At 42.5% G+C, this 12,976-nt stretch overlaps 1 long non-coding RNA gene across 2 annotated transcripts; it reads left to right on the top strand.

Annotated features, from left to right (window-relative positions):
- The first annotated feature begins 6,107 nt into the window (after nt 1–6,107).
- On the top strand, nt 6,108–12,482 carry LOC114567145 (uncharacterized). 2 transcript variants are annotated; one of them, XR_003694127.1, is made up of 4 exons: nt 6,108–6,147; nt 9,350–9,807; nt 11,200–11,358; nt 11,830–12,482. It is a non-coding gene; the product is annotated as an uncharacterized LOC114567145 (long non-coding RNA). The 2 variants fall into 2 exon arrangements; XR_003694126.1 differs by having other exon boundaries at nt 11,200–12,482.
- The last annotated feature ends 494 nt before the right edge of the window (nt 12,483–12,976 follow it).

Here is a 12,976-nt window from a genome sequence, read left to right on the forward strand (position 1 = left end):
TAAAATAAGATTTTTCTGCATTGAGCAATTTTACTTTTAATACTTTACCACCCCTGGCCCCTCCCCTCCAGACTCGCCCCTGTCCATAACTGCAACATGTCTGTTAAGGTGTTACAGCTGGTGTTTTAATGTATTACTTTATATACTTTTAATCAAATCATAATTTCAATTTATGCAAATTAGTTGAGGTGCTCCACAATCTTTCCACATAACCCCTGGCAACAGCAGAAGTCAGGAAATGAATGTTATGCAACGTTAAAACTACAAGTCTCTTTTACCTTTGCCGCCTTTACTCTGCTGGGTTTTAACCATGAGCCCTACAGAAGGCTGGATCACGTTGAGGGCTGCTAAAAGTTCTGACCTGAAACGAACCGAAAATCGCCACAAACTCTGCATAAATCTGATCATTTTTATCAAAACTTAAAATGTATGCAAGATTTTTTGCCTCTTTATTTAAATGGAAATGAAATTTAAAATTTGGTCACGCAGTTTGTAAATGCATTTTGCTATGAACATGAATGTATAATAATAGTGCGCTCCATTTACCTCGGAACTCTGAAGATGGGGCTGGGAATGACGTCACACCCGAGTATAATCCGTTCCATTTAACAAGTCGGATTCTCATTGTTTTCATTAGCTCTAGCCAAGTTAGCCACTGTTAGCAATACCAGTTGATAACAACACATTAGGCTGTTTTTTGTGCATACAGACAGCATAACAACATGTCCATAGATAGAAGTTGGACTGGACTGTGTTTAGTGAGACACAAATAACACAGAAGTGCTAATAAACTCTAAGTAAGTAAGAAGTGCTAATAAACTCTAAACTCTAACTACAGCTTTCACTTCTGTTGATGCACGGAGCAGCCATGTTGGATTTTGAGCTCGGGGTACTGTGAGGTTTTCAGAGTTCCGAGGTCAGGGAGCGTTTCCGACTTTGACCTCGGAAAATCTGACTTCCGACTAAAAATGGAACGCACTGTAAGACCTGGACCCAACGTTCAAGGCGGAGCCTCGATGAAGCCATCATGGAGCTAAAAATGACCCTGGTGATCTGCGCTGCTTCGACATTGTGCGGCCCATAGAGCAGGCGCACTAGAGACCTCTGCCCAGCATAGCTGCCAACACTCCTGTTTTTCCCGGGTTTCTCCCGTTTTTTTAGCCCTATCTCCCGGACCCCTCCCGGTTTGTTATTTCTCACGGGAAAATCCTGTAATTTGCATGGCCCAAACTCCTAATCAGACCAATATGTTTGTCTAATGTTGACCAGTTGCCAGATCTCGTATGAAACGCGTCCTATTCACACAATCCACACCTATACAATTTTCAATCCGTTTGTCACCTCAACCTAGGGTGACCAGATTTACCGGAACTAAAACCGGGACACTTTGCGCGTAACCGTAGTGTGTTTGTGCACGCACACGCTTTTTAACGTGAACATGTGCCAGCCCTGTTCAGACACAGACAGTAACTTCATTATTTTGATCCTAGGCCCCTCGTCTAATAATAAGTGTTTTTTCCTGTGAAATTAACAAAATTGCAGTAACAGCCTTTTTCAGTTTAGTGTGAGATTTATGTTGAATTTATGTTGTGAATATTTTTTGAAGTGTTATTTATTCCAATAACAGCAAAGTAATTAAAATGATTTATTGAAAATTTTGAGCATTAAACACTTAATTTCCTGCATTCTGGTGAATTTTTATGCACCTATTTCTACATTTTTATGAATCAATGTATGCTGCAAATATCTTTATCTAAAGAGAAACAGATTACAATCCAAATATAAAAAACATAATGGAATATATTGCAGTAAGGCTGTCAGGCATTCTGTATTGCTTTCAAATATTTATTCTCCCGGATGGACTTTTCTAATTATATCTGAGTCAGCACACATGTAGCCTATAGTAATCATTTACTCTTACCTCCTGTTTTGCTTCTTTTGTTGGGGAAGTAACCGGGAAGTAACCTCCTTAATATCTGTGTTCTCTGTGATTTGGAGGAGTCGTGATATTTTGAGAAAAATAAAGTGACAATAGGAATAAAGTACAAGAATAAAGTCACAAGCTGTATTTCAGAAATTAATCTATACTTGCACCATAGTCTGCTGTGCATTACGTGATTGCTCTGCTGATACGGTAGATCTCAGACAGACACACAGCCCCGTTTGGGTCTCTGGTCTCTGAATGAGACAAATAGTTTAGCTACAGAAGTAGCTATACGCCACGCTACGTCGGAGGTGGAAACCCGAAACTACAGAAATACACGGAGCACAGACGCAACACATCTGCCGCAGCATGTCCACAGCGCATCCATGAACCTGAAGCTGCGCTACATTTTACAGAGAGAGAGGACACTAAGAGACCCACAGGTCTGCTTCAGAGCTCCGTGTGGTTGAGTCTCAACCGTAGACTGGAAACGTCACGTCACAGGAACTTCAAACTAAATCATTAGTATTGCACTCCTAAACTTTGCGTTGATAGCATCAATGTATTAGACTGATTTGGCTACGGGACAAGCAATTCAAAATCGGGACTGTCCCGGTCAAACCAGGACGTCTGGTCACCCTACCACCTGGCAACCATATAACCTTATATACTGTCTATGCATATAACCCAGTTGCGCATTCTCTCCTCATGGCAAGAATATCAACAAAATAATTCGTCAACTTTTTCAACATGGCATCATTAGTACACCCTCTTCTTTATCACACTGGTCCAGCTTTGTTGGGAAAATGTACTTTTTGGTTTCATTAACTTTGACACAAATCTCACCTCTCAATTTTATGTAATCAACCTGATTTTAATTTTGACCAAATTTTACATTAAGTCAAAATTCCAAAATAAAACACCTAACTTCATTGAGCTGTCCATTCACATTAAACATTATATATCTACTATATCCTGTTGCAGTAATAAGAAAGCTGTTAGAACTCACACACTATTTGTACTTTTTAAATGCTTTATGTAAATTGAGTTGTTTTCTTTCTTCTTTTTTTGTTCTATTATTGGTTGTATCTCCCCTGGCGTACTTGACCTGTTCGTATTGTATACATTTGTGACTGTATACTTGTTATATGCTCAATAAAATTATTATATAAAAAAAATAAAAAAAATGTGGCTTGTAAAAAAAAAAAAATAAAAAAAAAATAACCCAGTTGCGCAGTTGATCTCTGCGCAAGCTTCGCAGAAAGTTCAGATCCAAAAGCGAGCAGATAAAAATGGCAGGAGAAGGTAGTGTTCCCGCAAAGAAATCAAAATATAGCTGTAAATTTCAACAATTTTGGGCGCCAAAATGTACATGCATCTTACCTAGTCATATTGACAACCTCCACGCTTTTTGTAAGGTGTGTCGCATTGATTTTAACGTAGCGCACGGCGGGGAAAATGACATTACCCAGCACATTAAAACACAGCGGCACCATCGCGCAGAAGAAGCACATAAGGGCACACAGGCGATTTCATCCTTCATCATGAAAGAACAGACAGGCAGAAAACGTGAAGCAAGCTGAACTCAAGATTGCAATGTTTGTAGCACAGACTTACAGTACACTTAACAGTAAACAACACCCCCCCTAGGCCGCCATGCCCCTGCACAAACGAAGCAAATGAAGTACGCCTGCCAAACCATGGAATTGCAACTGTTGGGCGGTAATGTGATGCCCTCTGGCCCAAAAACTATTTTCTGCATTGACTTACATGGCGAAAGAGACGTCTGTAAATCAGTATATTACTTTTTTTTGAGTGTCACAACCCCTACAAAATGACTTTTCACTATTAGAATTTGGTCCAATAACATTTGTAAAGTCTAGAACTCGATTAAATCATTTAATTCCCATTCAAGTTAGTGGACTTAACGCTACGCTAAGCTGCTGCGCTATGCCTAGCAGCTGCGCTAAGCTAAACCCAAAAGAGGGAAAGTCACCGATTTTCAACTTAATCTCACATAAGTCCTCCAGCTGAGTTTTTCTGCAGGTGGGTAAACGCGGACCTCTGGGTACTAGTGCTGTTCATCAACATGTACGGCAGACTTTCTCTTAAGTAACCAGCTAATGCTAGCGCTAGCTAGCTTGCTTGGTAGGCAGAACGCTGAACATGACATTTCCGATTAACTTTGATGAAGTTAAACACAGTGAGAGGGTCAAAGTTTAAGATGGAAACATGGACCACACCCAAAAACAAGTTCAGCGCTATTTTCTGGTTTCTTGGTCCAATACAATTCTTGGTCCCACTGAGTAAGTCCATTGAACAAATCAATGATTGGATGTGCCAGACAAAATAATATACTTTATTAAAAATACCAGTATAAAAGTATTGTAGCTTTATTGGTCAGTTTTGTGACATCTTCTGAAAGGATGGAAGAACGAAACATCCTAAATATTCAACATAAATATAACCATTAGGTTTTTTTCATTAGTAACAGAAATACAAATACTTCTGAGCCTTACTGATGTAAAAGTAATAAAAAAAAACTGAATGTGAGTTACAGTACCTACCTATCACTCTGCTTTAGTAACAAAAAAATCACTGCTGTCAATTCCATTACCCAATATAATAGTATAAAATTAATACAAAAGCCAGAAGCAGTGTGCAAGGCTATAATGTATCGTTATGAGTGCATGTACAGTGCTGTTTACAGTGGCCCTCAGCGTCTGATACAAGACACCCTTTCAATTCAATTTTATTTATAGTATCAAATCATAATAAGAGTTATCTCAAGACACTTTACAGATACAGTAGGTCTAGATCACACTCTATAATTTACAAAGACCCAACAATTCCAGTAATTCCCCAAGAGCAAGAATTTTGTGTGACAGTGGCAGGGGCGGATCTACAGGGGGGCAAGGGGGCGCAGCTGACCCCCCACTGTAGGGCCTTGCCCCCACCTGCCCCCCTAACTTTGGTGTTCAAAAAACTTTGCTTGTAAAAACAAACTGCCACTATGTGCACAGGCTTCTTAAAACATTGAAACAAACAATTAATTTATATTAATTCATAATAAATAATAATTGTAGATGTAATCTTAGCCCCCTGCCCCTCAAATACTTAGCTACGTCCCTGCATCAAACGTGCAGAGCGGCGTTCGCACATTCTGGCTCGCACACACACACACACACACACACACACACACACACACACACACACACACACACACACACACACACACAGCGAGTCTGCTGCGGGGCGGTGGCCCTGCATCCCGGCAAAGACTGGAGCGACCGAGCCGAGCCTCGGAAAGTGAAGTCAGTTTCCCCAGGTGAAGTTAAAACACACATTTCATCTAAAGTTACATTTGTAATAAATGTAATGTCTGCTAAAGGCGAGTCAGCATCAACAACAGCGCGTCCATTACGTTAGCCAAAAGTCAAATCGCTCCCTCCTGGTTTGTAAGAGCATTCTGCTGTTTGATTGGTTTGATTTCAGTAAAGACAAGAAGAGCATAATACAAAATATTACAAACTGGCATGTTTGAATTCATAACGTTTACAGAGGGTCGCCGTTTCGGTGGCGTTACGTTACAACACACTACACAGTGCTTGCTGAGACCGATCATATGTATATGATTAGTTAAGGAGTATTATAAAATCCACTTCCTCTCACATATCACGACAATAACGCTGCACAAATTAAACCAGGCAACATCCTTTACTGTCAAACTGGGAAAACAACAAATACAACGGGGTTAAGAAGGCTAGTCTAAACATAACTGATGTGTGCATGTAATAAATCTCGTCTTTTTTAGGCTACTTATATTAGCTACAGGGCCATACAGTGTAATGTAATACAAGAATAACAAGAGCTTTTCACATCTTGACTTTTGCAGGCCAGAGTAGCTGGAGATATTAGCTGAAGCCTAAAAGTGGGGATACTGCCAGTCAAGAAAATCCTGAGATGTGCACAGGAGGAAGAGGAGGGAAATGAAGAAGGAGAAGGCAGGGTACTGGAGAGACCAGGCAGGTCAGAGCAGGAGAAGACCACAGAAGGAGATGCAGAAATGAGTGAAAGAGAAGAGGGAAAGGATGAATTGACAGTGAGGGATGAAGAGGAGGCTGCAGGTTCAGAGAGAGGGACAGAGGCAGAGAGAGATCAGGAGGAGGCAGATGAAGATGACAGAGAGGAAGAGGAGGCTGCAGTTACCCCTGGACCATATGGTTGGTTTATATTCTCCTTACATATAAATTGCAGTACAGTAACATAACATGTCGTGACATGACCTTTTTTTTTTTGTTTTTGGCTATTTCCATTCTGTTGTATATGTTATAGGGTTAGATATTTAAATATTTACATATACAACAAAAGTTCACTCTTCTCAAGACACTTTACAGATAGAGTAGGTCTAGACCACACTCTTTAAGTTACAAAGACCCAACAATTCTCCAAAGAGCATTTGGTGCAACAGTGGCGAGGAAAAACTTCCTTTTGGGCAGAAACATCAGACAGATCCAGGGTCTTGGTGGCCGCTGCCGGTTAGATACAGATGGATACAGATATACAGATATAGAGAATTATGATTCATAATAATGGTAATTATAGTGACAAAAAAGATAATGGAACTATGACTAGAAATAATAGTTGTAGCAGTTTAGGGCGTAGCAGGGCGTTGCGGGGCGTAGTAGGGCATAGCAGTTTACATATGGGGGTTTCCATGTACCGTCTTCCCCTGCCACCCTACCAAGATCTCTCGCTACCCCTTTGCCCCCCATGTTAAATTTTCTAGATCCGCCACTGGATAGTGGCGAGGAAAGACTCCCTTTCAGGGAGAAATCTTGGGTGTTGAGGAAAACTTCCTTTTAGGAAGAAACCTGGGACAGACCCAGGCTCTTGGTAGGCGTGTCTGACGGTGCCGGTTGGGGGTGTGATGAACAGTGTTAATAATAGCCACAATAAAGATAATGGAACTATGACTAGAAATAGTAGTTGTAGTAGTTCATGGCATAGCAGGACGTAGCAGGGCACTGCAGCGCATAGCAGGACGTAGCAGGGCACCGCAGGGCATAGCAGGACGTAGCAGGACGTAGCAGGGCACTGCAGAGCGTAGCAGGGCACTGCAGGGCAGAGCAGGACGTAGCAGGGCACCGCAGAGTGTAGCAGGACATAGCAGGGCACCGCAGAGCGTAGCAGGACATAGCAGGGCACTGCAGAGTGTAGCAGGGCATAGCAGGGCACTGCAGGGCAGAGCAGGACGTAGCAGGGCACTGCAGAGCGTAGCAGGGCACTGCAGGGCATAGCAGGACGTAGCAGGGCACCGCAGGGCATAGCAGGACGTAGCAGGGCACCGCAGAGCGTAGCAGGACGTAGCAGGGTACTGCAGGGCATAGCAGGACGTAGCAGGACGTAGCAGGGCACTGCAGAGCGTAGCAGGGCACTGCAGGGCAGAGCAGGACGTAGCAGGGCACCGCAGAGTGTAGCAGGACATAGCAGGGCACCGCAGAGCGTAGCAGGACATAGCAGGGCACTGCAGAGTGTAGCAGGGCATAGCAGGGCACTGCAGGGCAGAGCAGGACGTAGCAGGGCACTGCAGAGCGAGCAGGGCACTGCAGGGCATAGCAGGACGAGCAGGGCACCGCAGGGCATAGCAGGACGTAGCAGGGCACCGCAGAGCGTAGCAGGACGTAGCAGGGCACTGCAGGGCATAGCAGGACGTAGCAGGGCACCGCAGGGCATAGCAGGACGTAGCAGGGCACCGCAGAGCGTAGCAGGACGTAGCAGGGCACTGCAGGGCATAGCAGGACGTAGCAGGGCACCGCAGGGCATAGCAGGACGTAGCAGGGCACCGCAGGGCATAGCAGGACGTAGCAGGGCACGCAGCAGGGCACTGCAGGGCACTGCAGGGCATAGCAGGACGCAGCAGGGCACCGCAGGGCATAGCAGGACGTAGCAGGGCACCGCAGAGCGTAGCAGGACGTAGCAGGGCACTGCAGGGCATAGCAGGACGTAGCAGGGCACCGCAGGGCATAGCAGGACGTAGCAGGGCACCGCAGAGCGTAGCAGGACGTAGCAGGGCACTGCAGAGCGTAGCAGGGCATTGCAGGGCAGAGCAGTGCGCGGAGCAGGAACACGGCAACAGCTGCAACCATAATTTAGGCGCCACCCTAATCCAAGAAAAACAGCCGGGCGAAAAAACATAAGGACTCTGAGGAATAAGCTCCCCAGAGCGAAGTTAGTTTCTGGGAATGGATGCACACAGATGGAAAGAGAGAGGAGAGAGGAGCTCAGTGTTTCAAAGGAAGTCCCCCAGCAGTCTAAAACTATAAGAGCTGGTCCAAGGCAAACCTGAGCCATTTCTGTAAGGATCGGTAGATGAATCTGATGACTAAAGAGAAGCTACACGCCTCCCCCGCCGGTCTAGGCGAATGCTTCAACTCCTCACTCCCTAACTATAAGCTTTATTGAAGAGGAGAGTTTTAAGTTTACTCTTAATTATGGTGACGGTGGGGCAGCCTCTAGCTCACCCAGTAAGAGCGTTTGCCCCATGTTGGCTGAGTCCTGCAGCGGCACAGGGTTTGAATCTGACCTGCTGCCCTTTGCTGCGTGTCATCCCCGATCTCTCTCCCCTTTCATATCTATCCACTTTCAATTAAAGGGAAAAGCCCCAAAATGTGGTGACGGTGTCTACCTCCCGAACCCAGACTGGGAGCTGGTTCAGCGTCTGTATGGGACACACCAGGCTCTCAGAGCAACTGCTCGACTGTGGCGCTGTAAGATGACGTAGCTTAAAGAGTGACAAAGTCCATGTATGGAGGTAGGGCTGGTGGATGGGTCAAACACACACTGGACTTCTTGTGGGAAAACAAAAGTCAACATATGTTTTTTAAGATATATTTTTTAGGGTTTTTCCTTCATTAAGAACAGCTGAAGAGAGGCAGGAAATGGGGGATGACATGCAGGAAAGGGCCCTGAATGAAGCTTGGCGAAGATATCAATGGAAGCCTCTGTAACACAAGACATGAAGTCCCGTTGAGAGCTATATGACAGAGTCACTGAGCATTTTGCTACAATGAAGGATAGGAGAATGTCTTTCCTCTACAAGTAGAGGTGAGTTAAAAAAAATTGGACTCACACGGTGACTGTCTGTCCCGTGTCTCTATAGTCAGCACCGTGGTTGATAATGTGGGTTGTTGTAAAATAATATTCTCCTCCATCTATTGTTTCATTGCTATTTTGCAAACAGTTATACAGTATACATTGTTTTATACATTGTCTGCGGAGCATAATCACTTGTTGTCTTAATTAGGCTACTTCACTTTAAAGTATTCATATTAGGTTTTTTTGGCTTTTTCCCTTTCCTTTATTGTGTTATATATCTTTTTTTGTGCATATAAAGCCCAAAGTCTGTCACTCCTGTGTGTACAGAATCTTCTTGGTGGAACTGATATTGGAGCTGTACCTCTGGTAAACAATGAAAGCCACCAGAGTAAGACAGATGACTCCAACAATGCCTGCTACGACTGAAACAGCCAGCATGGTACTGTTCAAATGAGTCTGCTGAGCACCTGGGAAGGAAAGAGACACCAAGGATTAGAGCATATAGAGCAATGTACAATTTCTATACTGATAAGAATGAAGGCAACGTATTAATGTACAACATTTATGTATCTAACTGTCAAGCCAATTGGTTTCCCAATGTCTAAAGCTCTTGTCATCTGTTTTGTTTGATAAAAATACAGGAATGCAGGAAATGAATTAATGTTGGCAGTGTATGCATACCTCCAGATGCCACCAGATACCCTGTGAGTGGAAAAGAGAAACCCTCAATACATCAGTGACCAAAAGAAACCCACAATCAACACATGCAGTCTGAAATGTGACAGGTATGATTCAGCAAACGTGTAACTGTGCCGTCGTTACTCGAGTATATCTGAATTTTGAGGCGTAAACCTATGGAGACCATTCCCATTCTCACCGATATCTGTGCGGAAAGTGATGGGGCCTGAGCTGACGGTGGCCATGTCGCTCACTGTGGTGCCCTGGTTGTCGTTGCCACTGCGGCGCCTCCTTGAGTTGGTGCCGGTAGTGCAGTTCTGCAGGTGAATCAGGGGATTGTTATATTTCTTAAGACAGTTTTCTGTTCTGCAGAAATAAAGTACCCTACACAGAGTACTTGAGATGAAGCAGTGAAAATGAACAACACTTCTGTTTTCCATGACAGCTTTCCATAAAAATAAACCAACTACTGTAAATTAAAACTTTATATTTAGGATAGCATGATATAATTTGTGCAGCCTATTATCCCAAGCAATTAGTTCCACAATAGACGAATCTACACCTTATGAGTAGCATCCAATGCAAACGTTCAGTGTCATCGGATGGAAGGGAGTAGTGTGATCTATATGTGTGATCTATATGTGGCCAGGCAAAAAGTATGATTATGGAAGTTGGGATGTGGAGCATGTCTGATTTCATGTAAGAGACCTGAGTTTGCGTCCACTCAAAACCATAACCACGATCTTTCTTTAACCTTAACCATACTGTATTTGCCATGTGTAGATGTAGAAAACAGGAACAAAACATTGTCATAAAACAGAGTTGTCTAATATCAAAGTTCTTGCCTGGCGGAATGTTGGCATTTGTGATGTGTGGTTTTACACCTAAAGGCAGAATCTGACCTGAATGAGTTTGGGGCAGAAAGAGTTCACACAGAGCCTGGTGACACAGTTAACATAGTAGGTGGAGAGAGTTACGTCTTTGCTTTGGACAAAGCGCAAAGCCTCGAAGGAGAAGCGGGCTATCTGCTGCGCTCCGTTGACTCCCATTATTGTCTGGGCATCGTGGTTACACCTTGAAGAGAACAGATGGTGATTTTTTTGCCCTGTTCTCCAGAGATTACTACCAGGTTTCAGTCTACCAATTTTTTTGAGATTCTGTCCGACAGACAGGATCCCTTTTGGTTTAGCATAGGCCCGGTTCACAGGTAACATTAAAACAGATTGATAACATAACCCTCCTCCTTTTGAAGTTTTTCATGCATAATCTAATTCACATTGGTAAACTTTACATTCGTATGTACATATATAATAAGACCACTAGAAAATAACCAAAATTGTTCTCATTTTTCTGGATGGAGCATCCACCTGGAAGGTCTTTAGGATATATTTATATTCCCATGGATGAACACTATGAGATGTGGTTCAATGGTCCAAAAAAAACAAGTTTCTATTTTTCTCTTAACCTAAATTGAGTTGTTTCACTTTTCATCTCTGTAGACTGTTAACTCACCCAACAAAGAGATCATAATATGTGGTGGTGACGTCGAAAAGCGAGGTAGAGGCGTAACATCGGTCCAGGAGCACGTTGAATCTGCAAGGAGGCGTTTCGGTATCAGCACAGATCAATACAGCTTGTCATATTTTCCCATATTCTAGGTGAGATCTATTTGAACCTTTGCTATGGATGTTGGCACAGGTACAGTTTGGGGAAAAATACTTATCTAGAATTTTATTAATTTATCAAATTTTTTAATGAGGTAAGACAGTGTAGATCCCTGGGTTAACATGCACACATAACAGAGCACCAATTTTTTACCAGATATTTAGGATTGAAATGTGTGTTCTTTATTGAGCAAATTCTTTTTTTACCAAAAATATACAATCAGTATACTTCAGTTGCTAAATCTCGTTTTTGCTAAAGTTTGGGTTCAACATTTCCTCCATTCTATTGAATATTTCTGCAACAATTTTGTTCCTTTTATGCATCAAAGTATGGTGCAAATGTCTTTCTTTATGTAAAGGAAATTATTATTAGATATTTGAGGAGGTTGCACTGGCCAGTTGTGATTATTGGGCCACCTATGGAAGTACCTGTTAGTGAGGTTGGACGCTTTGACTTCTACATAGATCCTGGTCTTTAGATCCAAGCCTCCTGGAGGGATCTGCAAAATGGAGGAGTAGCCATGGTCCTTCAGGCCCAATAACAGAAGAGACGGAAGGATGTTGTTTAAAGTGATTGATGTGTTGGTGATTTTGACAGAATGCTTTGAGTTCATCATCAGTTTAGAACTGCCCATCCCTCCACACAAGGGAAGGGCCACAGGAGGGGTACTGCTGCTAAATTTGTTGTCTGGACTACACGATGCAGAGCCAAAATATTAGCATTACTATAGAACGGCACTTTCATCATTAACCACTATATAGATGGAATATAGCAATTAGCAAAGGTCCCAGTTTTAATCCAGCAAGTCATCATTCATATTGAAAGAACCTCAAGCCTGATTCTTTATATCTGTAAATAAATTAGAAATTATAAAATTTCAAATTTCTATATAAAAGAAAATGATAGAGATACACAATCATTTTATGATGAATCAAGGTTAGTTTAAAGTGACTTAGAAATGTTCAGAATTTACTTAAAGCTGAAAGAAAGATCGACTCCAAAGACAAGAAAGTCACGATGCCCAGAAAAAGTCCAGCACATAAGTCCATGTTTAACTAGAAATGGTCATTTTTACACTTCAATTTCTGTACGGATTAAACAAATGAGATATTATGTGTGTTATTCTGTCTTGTCATTTTTATATTGCATTCATAAAATATTCAGTGTATCAATCTTGTCATCTAACTCTTGGCAAGAAAGCAATTAAGCCTATTTCCCAATATGAGGAACTATTCCTTTAATAAAGTCATTGCTGACATCTGCAGATTGCAAAATATATTCTGGACAAAATCCACTAAAAATGCCAAAAAAAATGTATGTGGTAAAGGAATAAAGATTAATTTGCCTTTTTCTCATCCAACATTTTTACTTCAGAATAAGCTCACACACAGTAAGCACAGGTGTTATTAACAACATTACTGATGCCTCCGTTCTATTCAAGTGTCCCAGGAAGCCGTGACAGTGAGCCAGCATGAACAATACCAGGAGTGAAACTGCAGCAGCTAAATGGAATTCAGCCATCATTAAGATTATTATTTACACCTTTTCCTACTGTGATAGGAGTTGTAGTCTAGATGAACATTCTGCTGTAAATCTACTCCTTGTTTTTCT

This window comes from Perca flavescens, chromosome 13, assembly GCF_004354835.1.
Source record: "Perca flavescens isolate YP-PL-M2 chromosome 13, PFLA_1.0, whole genome shotgun sequence".
NCBI classification, from domain to species: Eukaryota; Metazoa; Chordata; class Actinopteri; order Perciformes; family Percidae; genus Perca; species Perca flavescens.